General features: G+C 39.4%; 1 protein-coding gene across 2 annotated transcripts in view; it reads right to left on the minus strand.

Annotated features, from left to right (window-relative positions):
* Positions 1 to 14,894, minus strand: part of pvalb6 (parvalbumin 6) — a 52,483-nt gene that overhangs the window by 4,734 nt on the left and 32,855 nt on the right. Inside the window, exon 1 of one of the 2 annotated variants that reach the window (XM_031740170.2) lies at positions 7,248 to 7,615. The exons of the other annotated variant lie outside the window; for it this stretch is intronic. The gene's annotated coding sequence lies outside the window, so the exon portion shown is untranslated. Of the gene's footprint in view, positions 1 to 7,247; positions 7,616 to 14,894 lie in introns of those variants that run through there. 2 annotated transcript variants of the gene reach the window in all.

Raw genomic sequence — 14,894 nt, forward strand, 5'->3', positions numbered from 1 at the left:
TTAATTCACAGCATTTCAGAATGTCAGGTGCAGGCTATCACACACCACCCCACACAATAGAGGTGCAGTGAATTTTCCAGACAGATGTACCAACAAGACTAACTTCAAATCCACAGCAAAAAGCCAAAGGTCAGCAGAGGACACCAGCTGAAGTGTTTTCCAGAGACTAACTAGTTGAGGACATTTAGATCAAATACATTTTATCTAATTTATTCACCAATTTTATTCCCTACAAATCAAAAATGATAAACTGGAAGCATATGTTTTTCTTTGTGTCCCACAAAGTTGCAAAAAATGTTTGCCTAGAGTACCAATGACATCTCTGGGAGTTTATATCATCATAAATCTCACATTTTTGTACCTCAGATAAAGCTGCGTCACAGTGGGAGTTACAAATACATCAAAAGCCAAAGACTGTGTAGCAGGGTGTAAAATGGGAAGGCGTGGGGTCCCTCATATTTCTAACACAAGTTCAGCAGTCATTTCATTAGGCACACCTGTACAGCTGCTCATTAGCACAAATATCTAATCAGCAATCACGTGGCAGCAATTCAGTGCATTTAAGCATACAGATGTGGTCAAGATGACCTGCTTGAGTTCAAACTGAGGATCAGAGTGGTGAAGAAAGGTGATTTAAGTGACTTTGAACATTGAGCGTGGTTGTTGGTGCAGACGGATATACTGTTAATGTACTGGGATTGTTCCACATAACTGTGTCTAAGGAAGTAGACTTAGTTATGTGGACTGAAATAGAGAAAACATCTAGTGATTGCTGGTTTTCTGAGAGAAAATGCCTTATTGATGCCAGACATCAAAGGAGAGACTGCTTTGAGCTGAAAAAAGGCAAAAGTGATTGACTGACAGATAACCTCTCGGTATAACCAAGATACAGAGAGGAACATCACTAAACACACAACATCTAAAGAACTTGAAGCAGATGTGGTCTACATCAGCAAAACACCACAGCGAGTGCTATTTCTGTCAGCTATGAACGGGGAACTGAGGCTGACATTTGCATGAGCTTAGCAAAAATGGACAACAGAGGATTGGAAAATCATGTCATAGTCTGATGAGTCTTGATTTGTGCTGTGACCCTGGCATAGGAGGGTCAGGTTCAAGTCAGTGGTGATGGTGTCCACCCATCTTCTGAAGGCTGATTTCAGCAGTATAACACACCATCTCACAAAGCCAAACTGGTTGTGAATATAAATGTGGACCAAAATCTCTGAGGAATGTTTCCAGCACTTTGTTGAATCTATGCCACCAAGAATTAGGGCAGCTCTAAGGACAAAAGATGGTCCAAACTGTTGCTAGCAAGATGTACCTAATGATGTAGCAGTTCAGCAAGTGTACACTTGCAAAACACTCAAAGCACTGCCCTTGCAGCAGTTCCTGTATATATTGGCGTCACAATCACGATATTTTCCTATGAGTACACAAAAACACGTAGAGAGACAGAACGATTATCAAGGTGAAAGCAATACCAGCCACACTGGAACGCACGTGATCCCTAACGGTGTCCTGACACCTTCAGTTAACGAGCAATTAAATCTGATGCGTAGTTTGATTCAGATGCAGATGCCATGGAGATAATCAGCAAATCAGAACGTAATGTCACCCCATGGCAGAGCAGAGTCTACACACATCCTCTAATACCTGTCATTCAGTCGCGCAAGCAGATGTTAATAATAAAGAGATTTTTTATTCAGCGTCTAGCTCGCACAGATGGGAGATGAGCATAAGCAGAGCCACTTTTTAAAGTAGGAGGTCATTTCGATATAAATGCAGTGTTTCAAACAGCTTAACAGCAGCTTGAAAATTTTAAAATGAATGTGTCACTCTCAAAGATGGAGAAAGAAAGAGGGTGGAGGACAGGAGGAGAAGAGATGATTTTCAAGGGTAAAAACTTGTCAGCAGGTGACAGGTGATAATAAAGTGAAAATTTAAATCATATTACTTTCAGTTTTTTATCCAGTGTTGTTAGGGCTATCTGATTAATCCAGATAATGAAATGTCTGTGAAAAATATTAAATGATAATAATTTAGAAGCTATTTAAGAGTCAGACTGTCAGACTGGTATAGGGCAACCAGTGGTGTTCATTCCACTGCAGGTTAAAAAACTTGACTGAAAAGCTTTAGTCACGTTTAAAATTATGTTGAGTTTTGAAAATGAAAAAAACAGCTGAGTTGAATTAGCCAAAGTAAGGCTACATCCAAATGTACACAAGTCTTGTAAAATGCAAATGCAAAGATAATTAAGAGTTTGTCTCAGAATAATAATGTGCAGTCTGTTATTGTTTATGGTCTCCAAAAGTTGAATCTGTTCATCTGGACGTAGCGTTTTGTGGGAGAAACGTTTCGTCACTCATCCAAGTGACTTCTTCAGTCTCAGCTGACTGCAGGTTTCCCCAAACCTTATAAACAGTACATTTGCATAATGACTGAAACCAGCCCACTGAAGGAACAATGGGCTGTGAGGTCAGTTCCTTAATCATAATTATGCAAATTCCCATGACCATTGATCAACAATCACTGACCAAAACCCACTGATCAAAGAACACTGATCAATGGCCATGAGTTGTTTATGGTCCAACATTTCTTCACATTTCAGGTTATATCACCACGTGTTCCTTTGGCATTCTCTTGACACAGTTTGACATCGTTTGTTTTTTTTGCCTTTTCATATAGAAAATCTTTTAAAAATTAAGTGGGTTTTTTTTAACTCCTGTGTACGTGTAAACATAGCTTAAGATATCAAGTCAAATCACTTCTAAGGGTTAGCAGTCATGTCATTACTACATAAAGAAAAACACCAGCTTGTATTTAAGACAATAAGTTTCTATTTTGTACAATATACTTGAAATCTTCAGCCCTTTCATTTTAATCTAGTTAAGGGTTCAAAATATCCTATTCTGAGATTGTCTGAAACATAGCAACACTAACAAATTAACCATAATGCATTCACCAATTATCAACAAGTGTGCTTAATTTCATGGTAATCCATCTTCTTAATTTTTTAACATGGAACACATTTGTAAGAGTCTGACTTCAAAGATTGGTAAGATGCTCTGGTGGAGAACTTTGAGAGTAGAGGGAGTTGAAATGTCTCAGCTAAAGTCATAGGAATGACACTCCATCATCATTTTCCTTGGACCGTCATCAACACTGTGTTCTCTCTGTTCAGCTCATGATGCTGAACTGGCCAATATCACCCCTGCGTCCTTCTCACTGTTGGAAATACGGTCTGTATGACCTATACATTTCCGCAGGTTGCAAATGACTCATGCCGCCTGTTCTTTGCTGCATCATGCCTCAGGTATCACTGTGATTAATAGCCACAATAAAACTAATGTTTAGCAGCTCTTTATGTACCTTTATGACCTTTAACGGTTAAGCAAGCCTATCTTCAGAGTCATTTTGATTTCAACTATATACCAGTAAATTATGTGAATGATGCTTTTACATGCTGACCGAGCCTGTCCCCTGAAAGACACAAAAAACTGCTAAAAACCAAAAATCCCTCTTTGTGATATTTCCTGTTACAGTAGCACATTTTACCACGCAGACACTCCTGCACGCATACAAACAGACTCACAATTCACCTTGTGAGGATGGTAAAATACATCAGAGTTAATCTAAAGCATCCCAGATCTCTTTTAATAATCTATTACATAAATTAGGCATTACCGTGTATTTTTTGGAAATGTGCAGCTTTTCTTCATTGGTATCATTTTATTTCATTTTTAACGTTGGTAATGTCCATGTGATTTGAGGGCGTAGATCACATGGTATTCATTTTCTTTCTCATCGAAGCAATGATCTAATCAGCCAATCACATAACAGCAACTCAATGCATATAGACATGGTCAAGTTCAAACTAAGCATATAAATGGGGATGAAAGGTGATCTAAGCAACTTTGAGAGTGGCATAGTTGTTGGTGCCAGACGGAGTGGTCCGAGTATTTCAGAAACTGCTGATCTCCTGAGACTTACCATCTCTAGGGTTCATAGAGAGCCGTCTGGGAAAGAGAAAATATCCAATGAAAAGGTCTTGTCGATGAAAGAGGTCAGAGAAAATGGCCAAACTTATAGAAAGGCAACAATCGATCAACTACTTGTTACAACCAAGGTTTACAGAAGAGCATCTCTAAATAGCAACAGAAGCAGAAGACCACACTGCGTGCGAGCCCTGTCTGCTAAGAAAAGGATACTGAGGCTACAATTCACACGGATGTGCCAAAACTGGATAATGCAAGACTAGAAAAAGGCTTCTTTAAAAAAAAAAAACAATCAGCTTGCTCGACTTTCTTGCAAAGTCAAATGAGAACATTTGAAAGATCAGGCGTGCCTGAAGTACACGATACCGGAGCCAGAATAGATCAGAATGAAGTGGATGAAACTTGTTCTTAGCATAAGAGAAATCCACATACCAACAACTCTGAAGCTTATTTATAGGCACATTATATATTTGTTTTGTCAAATGTACTAATGAGTGAGGAAGGTAATTAGCAGATTTTTAAAAATGTGGAAAGATTGCTTTAACTCTAAACTTTAATGTCAGGGGATTTCATTCAATACCACAAAATTAATCTAAAATGAACAGCTATGCCAGCCATAGTAGCACAATTATTAAGAAGTCAACATGATCCATGTCCACAACAAGCAAAGTCCATTATGCATTTATGAATTTATTCATGTATTTCAAAGTGTGGACTCAATGACTGCTTAATGTTTTGCAAATCCCTCTTTGTATATTATTTGCTTCTTATTGTCATTACTTTTCTTGTAGTTTATTAAAATGTCAGATAATGAACCATTTGTAATTTTGCCTATTTAGTGTATACAGTAACACATTTTTGTGCAGGCAGTTAGCTCATAATTGGTGAAATGTTTGATTATTATTAGATGACATCTTTTGTCTGACTAAATAAAAAAATGTAAAAGTTATTCTACAAAGACAGAACTTTAGAAAATGCTTCGTATTTCTTGAGGATAAGGTAACATCTCAAAGGCAGTTCTGGTTTACACAAGGCTTGCCCGTGAACCTTTTAAAGTGGGGAAAGACTTGGGAAGTCACATGACTCTGATGGTCTTGCTAGGTGTGGGAAACCCAACTATAGTGCAGGAGTGCCAACTCTCCAGTTTACAGTAACAGCTGCATGGATGTGTGAATATATTAGCGTGTGTGTGCGTGTGTGTGAAAGTTTTTAAATGTGTTACTGAGGTGCCAGGCAGACTCGAGTGAAGAGGTGGAATACAGGAAGAAGAATATACTTGCATTTCAAGAAACCTGAGCCGTTTGTGCTCATCTGAGAACATGAATCTGTGTGTGTTTGTGTGTGTGTGTTTGAGAGGAACTCTGTTAAAAGCTGAGGTAATATATGTGTGCCAGTGTGTGTTAGACTTACATAGATAAACGAAGGCAAGGTGCCCCTTCAGTATTACTGCAGTGTGAACTGAAAATGAACCTTCTTCATTTTTTCTCTTTCTGCCTCTCTGGCATTTTACAGCAATCTAACATTAAACAATAAACACATTATTGTGGAATTATTGTTATTATGTGACTTAAACACCCCTCAAGCTTTATGCTGATTTAACGTTTCATTACGATCGCCAACAGCGAGGTTTATTTTGTAATTAAAAACTACACAATTTTTCATTTAGCCTATAACCATACAGTGCATTTCATATCCCTACAAAAGATTCCAGTATTTAACATTTGTTATTCAGTTCCCTTAAAGGGTGCCAGCAGCTTTAGCTACACCATTAATGTGAAGACAATGAAGCACTCTGACGGGCCATTTTTTCCTGAAACAAAGGGAGCCCTCAATGATTTTCTTTCTCCCTGAAAGCGTTTAATCTGAATCGCCACTGATCTGCAAAATTACCTCAACCAGAGCTATCTGTTAGAGTGCATAAGACTGCTTATCGATTGTATACCGCTCCTTATGAGAAGAGATGCTACAGTGGTGTCAGTTCCATAACTGAAACAAACACACTTGTGCGTGCATGCAGCCATGGGTGACTGCAGCGAGTAAAAAGAGGATTTGATAAGAGCAGCAGAGGCATGGGGATCATCTGGCTGTTATCACCACTGGCCACTGTCTAATCCGCTGGCAGGTACGGGAGAGGATAGCTTAACCACACAGTTACAGCTTGCCATCAGCAACAGCGCTGCATTTGTGGTTTGCATGTGCGTATGTGTGTGTGTGTGTGTGTGCAGAAGGATCTGTGCATTCTTTTACAAGAAAATATTCAATTGCTGGTCATAGGAAAACAAAACTTCTAATCTAATCATAACAATGATCACACAAATATAAAACTGTGCTTTTTTTAGACATTTCAGTGTGCTATGGGGTGAATCTGTTAGTCTGAAGTGAAGCTTTATATACATGGGATGTGTTATTGTGTATTTCAAGCAGGAGACATGCATCTTTTTGCTCTTCCTGTACAGTAACTTTTTAGAGACGAGTATATAAGAGATATGTCATTTGGCACTTTAAATTATGCCAACGTGTAATAAGAATGTCTTGATGTGAAGCAGATACACCATTAATGACGGCCCACGAGCAAAGATCGCCAAAGTTGTACCGCTTTAACCGAGGGGCACAGTCCTGTGTCATGTTTGCACTAAAAAACATACTCTGCCTCCTCATTAATTAAGACTGCAACCACTAAAGTATTGTTCTGCTCATTAATATTCATGGCACAGTTTAGTATGTGAGTAATATGCGACATTTTAATCATAAGCACATGGATTTATTCTCAAGAGAAATTTCCCGTACTTCATCAGCATTTTGATACAGATGCATTACCATGGAGCACGGACAGGATACTGCTTTCAATCTCATTAGGTGGTAATTAAAATTTGACCTTGACAGATTTCACAGTAAGCCGTGTTGCAAACCTGTGTCCTTTAATTCTGGCAGCAAAGCGTTACTATCAGAAAGTGATTACTTTGTTGATATACTGTCGCTCTATCTAAATCTAATCAGACTCTATGGAGACAGTGAAAGAAGGCAAATTGCTTTTCCTGTTTAGTTTCATCTATCACTGCATTTGATTAGAAAGCAAAGCCAGCTGTAAGCGTTCATCAGCCCTGCGAGGAAGGTAACTGAAAATCACTGTCAAGTGTGATCTGCTGCAGGTTACACTTAAAGCACTGGCCTTTGTTGTTTCATCTCTCATTTATCGCTGTCTTTTTCTTTCAGGCAAACCTTTTGTCTCTCCCTCATTCTTCCTCTTACCTTGTTGCTGGTGGACGGGTTTGAGGTGGGAAGAGGGGCGAGATGGGTTCAGGAGGGATGTCCAGTCAAAGATCAGAGGCTCTGCTCTTTCAGTTTTATACGTGTCCTCTCCAACTATTTTAGGATGAAAAATGGGCTCCGGGTTCAGTGTGGGGGCAGCGATGTTAGCCCGCTAGGTTGGGCTGTATCGCTTTCCTGACTGGACCCATGCTAATCAAACATTACTATTAATAATCTTTAGTCAATCTCCACCCCTCGTTCCAGCCAGATTTCTTTTCTTATGCTCACCCTTTCTCACCCCTCCCTCACTCTAGCTCTCCCTCCTTCCAGCCATTCGATTTCTCCACCTAATTTTCTCACACCTCCCACCCGAGGGACCTTGCTCTGTCCTCTAATCCGTCTCTGATCCTATCACTCACTCCTCTACTTCTCTTTGCCTCTCTCTCTCTCTCTCTCTCTTCCTCTCTCTCCATTCTCTTAAACTTTTAATTTTCACTTTTAATTCTCCTCTACGAATTCCTCCTTTAAGGCATTCCACATCATCAGTGACAAATTACAAGGCCCTGCTCTCTATCACTGTTGTTTTCTATCTCTTTCTAATTTAAACTGTTATAAAGTTGGCATACAAAATCGTCTTTAGGGTATTTCTTATGATGCTTTGTCTAATAATCGTTTTTTAGTTAGTATTGATGCTCAGGATTTCCTGTATTGTTATAATTTGTCATTTAAACCTGTGGTGGCAAAACATTTTTGATTTCTGTTTATATCCGATGGGAAATTTGTTATGTGGCTAGCTGGCTAATTAAGCTAACATTAGCCCATTGAGTTGGCTGTAAACGTTAGCTAATTATGCTAACATAAGCCCATGAGGTAGGTGCAAACAGGATACTTAACAATACTAGTTTGGTTATCTAGAATATGTAATTGAAAAAAAAAGAAAAATATATTTCCATGAAGGGTATATTGGGCCCAAAGCAAACATTCCTAAATCCAGTGTAAAAAAGAGGATACATGAGAAGATTTCAGACATGACAAAGAGGTTGCTCAAAAAAAGTCCCCACTCTTGGTACTGTTAACTCTGTGTGGCCTACATTGCTTTGGCTTATGTGTGATTTATACTTCTGCGTTGAATCGATGTAGCCCCTACGATGTTTCCAGCATTTATACCAATACTGGGGTGTTGCTTTTCAGCTTTGCTGCCAAAACAGTAGTTCGCAGTGAACACTAGTTCATCCATTCTCTTTCCATTGATTTGAAAAGTCGAATCAGAAGAACAAGTGGCCAGGAACTGACAGAAGCCAACAATATGTTTACAATTGGTAAATCAAAGCTAGCTAGGGTTTCAGAAGGGTTTGCGGTTGCTATATACCTATAATGTAGATTTAATGCAGAGGCATGAATCTCACTTTTAGAAGAAACTGAAAGTTTGAAAGACTTGCTGTGGCTTACCCAGGCTGCTGATTCATACCTCGTTACTTCCTTTCAAAGGGAGGGGCTTTGTGAATCGTTAATTGTGAGGTTTTTTAAAATCAGTTTTCTGAAGTTAAGACGTGAATTAAGGAAAAGAAAATTGAACAGTATTCTGAAGAAAATTTGCAGTGAAGTACACCTCCACAGTGAACAGTGCAGAGAAAGAACCTGCAAGAGGACCAGGCTGCCGTTGATCACTCAGGCAGTGGCAGGCTATACATCTCCGGCCCAGCAGAGCACACCCAGTGCAGGAATTGTCCCTGAGGCTTACTTATAGATGTGAAGTACTTATAGCTGTGGAAACAGCTGTTTCCACTAAAGAATCGCTCACAGTGACCTTTAGAAAGACAGTCCAAGGCTTAGGCACTACTGTCTGTAAGAGCCGTAAACAGGTCTTATGTGTGTTTGGGACTCGTGCATGCATTGTGAATGCTGCGTGCAGGAGTGTGAGTGAGACATTAAAAACAGGGGCGTGTATTCTCTGTGGAGCGACTGTGGACAACAGGTACTATCATCCCAGTTACTGGAAAGATATTGTATTTATGAGACTGCTATCAATTTCATGCTGGGTATTTATTTAAGACAAAATAGTGTTTAAACAGGCAGAGATTTATTATCTTTGCCATCTAATTATGAAATATTTTGTATATTTGCCTGAGACTGTCATGACCATGACTTTGCAATCCTTACAAGGTTTTAATGGCATTAAATCGAGTTCTCCAATGACCTTCCTAGTCTATATAATGTTACTGGTGGTTTCTGCCATTCTTATGTGGGATTTAAACCGCCCCCAAATGATACTGACCTCTTTCTTTTCCGATCATACATTTTTAGTTACAACATGTTGACAGAAACTGGGAAACTGAGATATGAGCTCAGTAATCTAGTCACAGTTACTTGTAGGGTGGCAAAAAGCAATGATATGAAATGGAAGGTACTGACAAATTCTTATTATGTTCAGGTTTGGATCTGACGTGAGAACTCAAAACTAAAAATAACCTTCTTTTTTATTTCCTCTGCCCCTGTCTTCTCTGCTGTGTATTCTTCTTTTCTCCCCTCCATCTTTATCTAATTTTTTTGCAACCTTGTGACAGGAATGTCTATCCCTCCTTCCATCCATTACTTTTTTTTTGCTAGTACACTCCTTTTAAGTTATCACTTTGTCCAGCCAAAGTGCCGCAGAGGGAGTTACCTTGATTCCCTCATTGCCTGGGTGCTTCTCGCTGTTGCCTGCCAAGAGGAGTCAGCAGGGTGACAGGACGAAGGAGGGAAGAAGAGAGAGAGAGGTGATGGAGTAGTGACAACTGAAGCCAGGAGGGAGATAAAGGTGGGTGATGAAAGTGCAGAAATTAAAATAGTAATGACAAAGGAGAGATTTAAAGAGGAATGCAAAGACAGCATTCTCTCTAGTGAAGGAGTGGAGGGCTAGATGGTTGACAGTAGATGACGCAAAGGAATTTCGATGTAAGGCGGTGTACAGAGGGGTTGAATGTTGTGGAAGCAAAAGGATTGAATGTGAGGAAGGATCAATCCCAGAGTTTGCCTTGTGTGTTTGGGTTTATCTCAAACCCCAAAGACCGCAGGACTCCAGGTCCATCATTGGCTCACATTTAGAGACAAAACACAAATCTTTGGGAGTTTTTCTTTTTTCTTTTGTCCCATTACCATGGCAGCACAGACTCCACCCTCCTGAACAGCATCTGAATGTTGCTTCCAGTCGCCCTGCTGCTACAAATGATTGGTTTGCCGCTGCACCGTTTTCATTAAAAAAGATTTTTGGCTCGTGTTTACTTATGGGACTCCTATTTGTCAATGTTTGTTTGAGATTGCTCCAAATGGATTTGGATATGTTGTTGTGCACAGAATGGCACATTAAGGTGGAAAATTACAACCTACCTCTCTGATTCATTGACAGTGTTGTGCTATTAGCCACTGGGGCTTTGGCAGCAGTCATGCAGACCGGATCTACTCTTAATCATGCAAACTTGTTTGGCTCATTATTGGATTCTCCTGAGTTTATCTGGCTTTGTTAGTCAAATCATGATCAAATATTTGTATAAGTTATTTGCATTAAAAAAAATGCTCATTATTGAGTTGGGATTTAAGTCTTGCGACTGTGACTACTAATTTCCTCTCAGTTTATTTCTGTGCCCTCCTTTTTAAAAGGATTCTGAGCAAAACATGATTACTTATCACATCAGAACAAAGGGAGGTTATTCTTGGGATCAACTAAGATGATAAAGTCTAAGGTAGAATTCCAAGGAGGAAAAGAAAAAGAAATGCTAATAAGAGAAGTTGGGTTGAGTGAGATTCCTTTGAGCGGGAATCCAGGTAAGCCAGCATAATGCAGTCACAATGTGAACCTAGTAAGTACAAAGAGAGACGGAAAAAGGAAGTTTGCTCCAAACTATCTGCTTCCCTGCATATTTTAAATGTATGTACTGCAAAAGAAAAGGGTTGACCTCTTTCTCTCTTGTCTTCATATTCTTCTGGAGGAGGTAGGTGTCATTATGTCAGCGTCTTTGTGAAAATCTACACTCAAGAGATGCCTTTGTAAATGGAAACATGCAGGGATTGCAGCAAACAACTGGTTACACTCCAGAACAAGAATCTTAATTCTTTGGATACATCAAACCAAGATGCACTTTTACCAGAATGATGGGAAGAGAAAAGCCTGGAGAAGAGAAATAATCATATCATGACCCACAAGCATACCCCGACATCTGGAGCAATGTCATGGCATGGGGATCTATGGCTGCCAGTGGAACCGGGTCACTGGTGTTTAGTGATGATTTGACTGCTAATAGAAGCAAAACTGATGGGACAGAGCCTCACAGTGCAAAAGGATAATGACCCAAAGCAAAAGCAACCCAAGAGTTTCCTATTTTGATGCCTAGGCTGTCACTGATTGCAAAGGATATTTGTGATGTTATGATTATGATATTTATGTTAGTTTGTCCAATCACGTTTGAAGCTCTAAAAAGAAGAACTGTGTATGAAAATAGCTGTTTAGCTTCCTAAACAGTTAATACAATACTTTTGTTAAGTCTCTTGAATAAAAAGCCTTTGAGTCACATTTTGATTTTTCTTTTAAATCCACTCTTCATATATGGATGCAAAATTACCCTAAAACATGACACATGACCTTATGCACACTAAACTCAAATGCTTTGACATCCCAGACGTTATCCTATCTTGGTGTCATCTGATGAATATCGTCTTTGTGGATGATGCTAGTCTCATAACATGCTACTGTCTCACTCTGCAGATGATATCAGTGTCAACTTCTTTTTCCAGTCCATGACACAGAGGTCTAAGAATGGGTCTTGGTATGCCTGTCTGAAATATCCTTCAGTCCTATATAACCTTGTGATTCTTTTGGAAATCCCCACCCCCTCTGATTCTCTTTCTTCCTCCACTAACAAAACCAATTTGAAAAATATGTCATCTCCATTTAATGAAAATATATATATGTTGGGTTGTCACCGTGCAGTAACATTTAATATGGCATAAGTTTTCAAAAATGAGCTCAGCATTTATACTAGTCATCTCTGAGATCCAAAAGCTCCGGCTTCAGATTGCACTGAAAATTCAATTTCAGAGAGACAAAGAGAGGAGATATGCAGATACTGCTATTGCTACAAATCTTGCTGAGAGCGGCAGCCAATCCAAAGAAAGTGGCTGTCATTTGGAAAAGCGGCCAAAGATGGGGGAGCTTAAACAGCTTGTTTCGAGCAGTGGATGAATTGGAGGGTCACATCATTGCCTACCACAAAACAAATAAGGATTACATTGAATTATGAATCATGCAAAGCTACTACTGTGGCTGGAAGGGAATACAATAAGCCCCCTTTGAGATTTTTATGTGCTACTTGTATGCAAATCAAATCCAGGCCTCTTTTGAGGATACTTCTCTGTGCAAAAATCTGATGTGAGGAAATGAAATGTTTTACGTTAGAATGTCAATAAATGACATCAGCGACTGAAAGGAAGAAAAAATTCATTTTTATTAAAAGAATTAAGAAATAAATATGCAAATCAAGTACTCTTGTATTCCTCGACAGAGGCACACTTTTTTTAAATGTAACACCCCCCACACACGCGCACACATATAACCTTTAAGAGTGTTTGCGAAAGTGACAGTTGGAGAGAAAAGCCATCATCTTTGTCCTCCGTGTGCACTGTCATTTTACTGTGCCGCAGCAGTGCTTCCATCCATCTCGCTCTCACATCGAAATGCAGAAAGAAAAGTAAAGTACACAGAGTTGTGAGACAAATTTGATAGATTGACGGGAAAAGTGGCAGAGAATCTGACAATAGGAGAAAAAGGGAAAAGATGTGCAATAGACAGACAGAATAATCCACCTGCTTAATCACTGTATTAATCTTCTTTCAGCTTAATTATCAAAGCAAGCAGACGTCCCTGCTTAAACTGTAAAACTGCATCCCGTAAACCTAGAAGGTTTCTGCAAATTTATAGCTGTAAAGGACCACTCCTCGCTGCAGGGCCTGAAGATATTGGACAAAGATACCCAGAGACTTGGAAGTGTGAACGAATGATTGACCTGTCTCTACACACAAAGAGGATGATGTACCGATAGAGAAGACAGGTTGATGGAAGGGAAAAAAAGACAAGACAAAAAGCTACATCGAAGAAAAGAGGATATTGCTAGAAGCGATTTAGGGTGGAAGATGTATGAGTGTGGCTGTCAGATATCCATCTGTGCGTCTATCTTTTGGTGTGGAGAGTTGAGAAAATAAACTTTCTCACATCAAGCTACTGTTGAACTATCCATGAGGTGACAGTGTTGTCATCAGCTGTGCCTTCATCCCTTTTATTTTTCATGTGGCCACGGTGAACATGGTAATTTTGTTGAAACAGTTGTCATGCTGACTTAACAAGATGAGGATGAAAACCCTTCAGCTGATTTTCAGAGATTCACCATCTTTCTTGTTAAAGGAAGTGATTTTATCTGGTGACACTGGCGCACACCCATCAGAGCAAGCTGGAGTAAGATTATCATCCCATAGACTTAAAAAACCTACGAATCGAGTTATGAGCTTAACAAGTTACTGTGATGCAAATAAGAATTTGTCTGGTGGATATGGTGGAAAATTAGTTTGAATTGTTAATGTCAGCATCCATGATCAAAATGACAATGCCTAAAATCATTAAGATGTTTTATTTGGTTGAAAGCGCAGAGATGACAGATTGTCCAAAAAATGTTATGGCAATCCTTTTTCTCTTCCACTGTGTGTCTTCTGTCCTGTCTCCCTCCCCTCACCCCCAACTGGTCACAGCAGATGGCTGCCACTCCCTGCGCCTGGTTCTGCCGGAGGTTTCTTCCTGTTAAAAGGGAGTTTTTCCTCCCCACGGTCACCAGGGTTTTCTCTGTATTATTGTAGGGTCTTTACCTTACAATAAAAAGCACAATGAGGCATCTGTTGTTGGAATTTGGCACTATATAAATAACACTGAATTGAAATGAACTGAATTTTTTGGCTGATATATCCTGATCTGTATCAAAGTGGATCAGACCAACATTGCGAGGTCAAGGTTTGAAAATTTCAGAACAATTGATTCTAATATAGTCTGAAAAAAAGCAGAACTTCCAAGAACTGGTCTGATGATCTGGAGTTCATTAATTACCGTCTGTTACAAGGTTTTGGTGGGTTCTGGTCTGTCCCAAAGGGTAAGATTGGCCCCTCAGCTAAATTTTACTTGTATACCTTTACATCTTGAAGTAAAATGAAGTCATACAATTTGGTAATGAAAAAGTAAAACATTCAGCTCACCAATAAGTTAACGCACTAAAGACCAAGCTCATGCTAATTATTCATTTGACAGTAGCTTGTTAGGAGACCTGGGTGGTTGATTATTTTCATTATTATTGAACTTTGATTTTGATATTATTTATCATTTCTACTCTTTTGGTTTATTTGTTATTGTTCTCTGTCTTATGGTTTATGTCTCTGTGTTCTATAGTTGCCGTCTCCCCTATCAGCTGTGTCCCCCCTTGTCAAGTCTGCGTCTCTGTGTTATCTTTCCTGTTTTACTTTGAAAGTCTGTGTCTCATGTTAATGTATCTGGTTTTGCTTCCCTTGTCTCGTTAGTCCTGATTTGTCCAAGCTGTGTTTCCCTCCTGTCTCTCATTCACTGATTGCTCCCTCTGTGTA

Source organism: Oreochromis aureus, linkage group 4 (genome assembly GCF_013358895.1).
Source record: "Oreochromis aureus strain Israel breed Guangdong linkage group 4, ZZ_aureus, whole genome shotgun sequence".
In the NCBI taxonomy this organism is placed as follows: domain Eukaryota; kingdom Metazoa; phylum Chordata; class Actinopteri; order Cichliformes; family Cichlidae; genus Oreochromis; species Oreochromis aureus.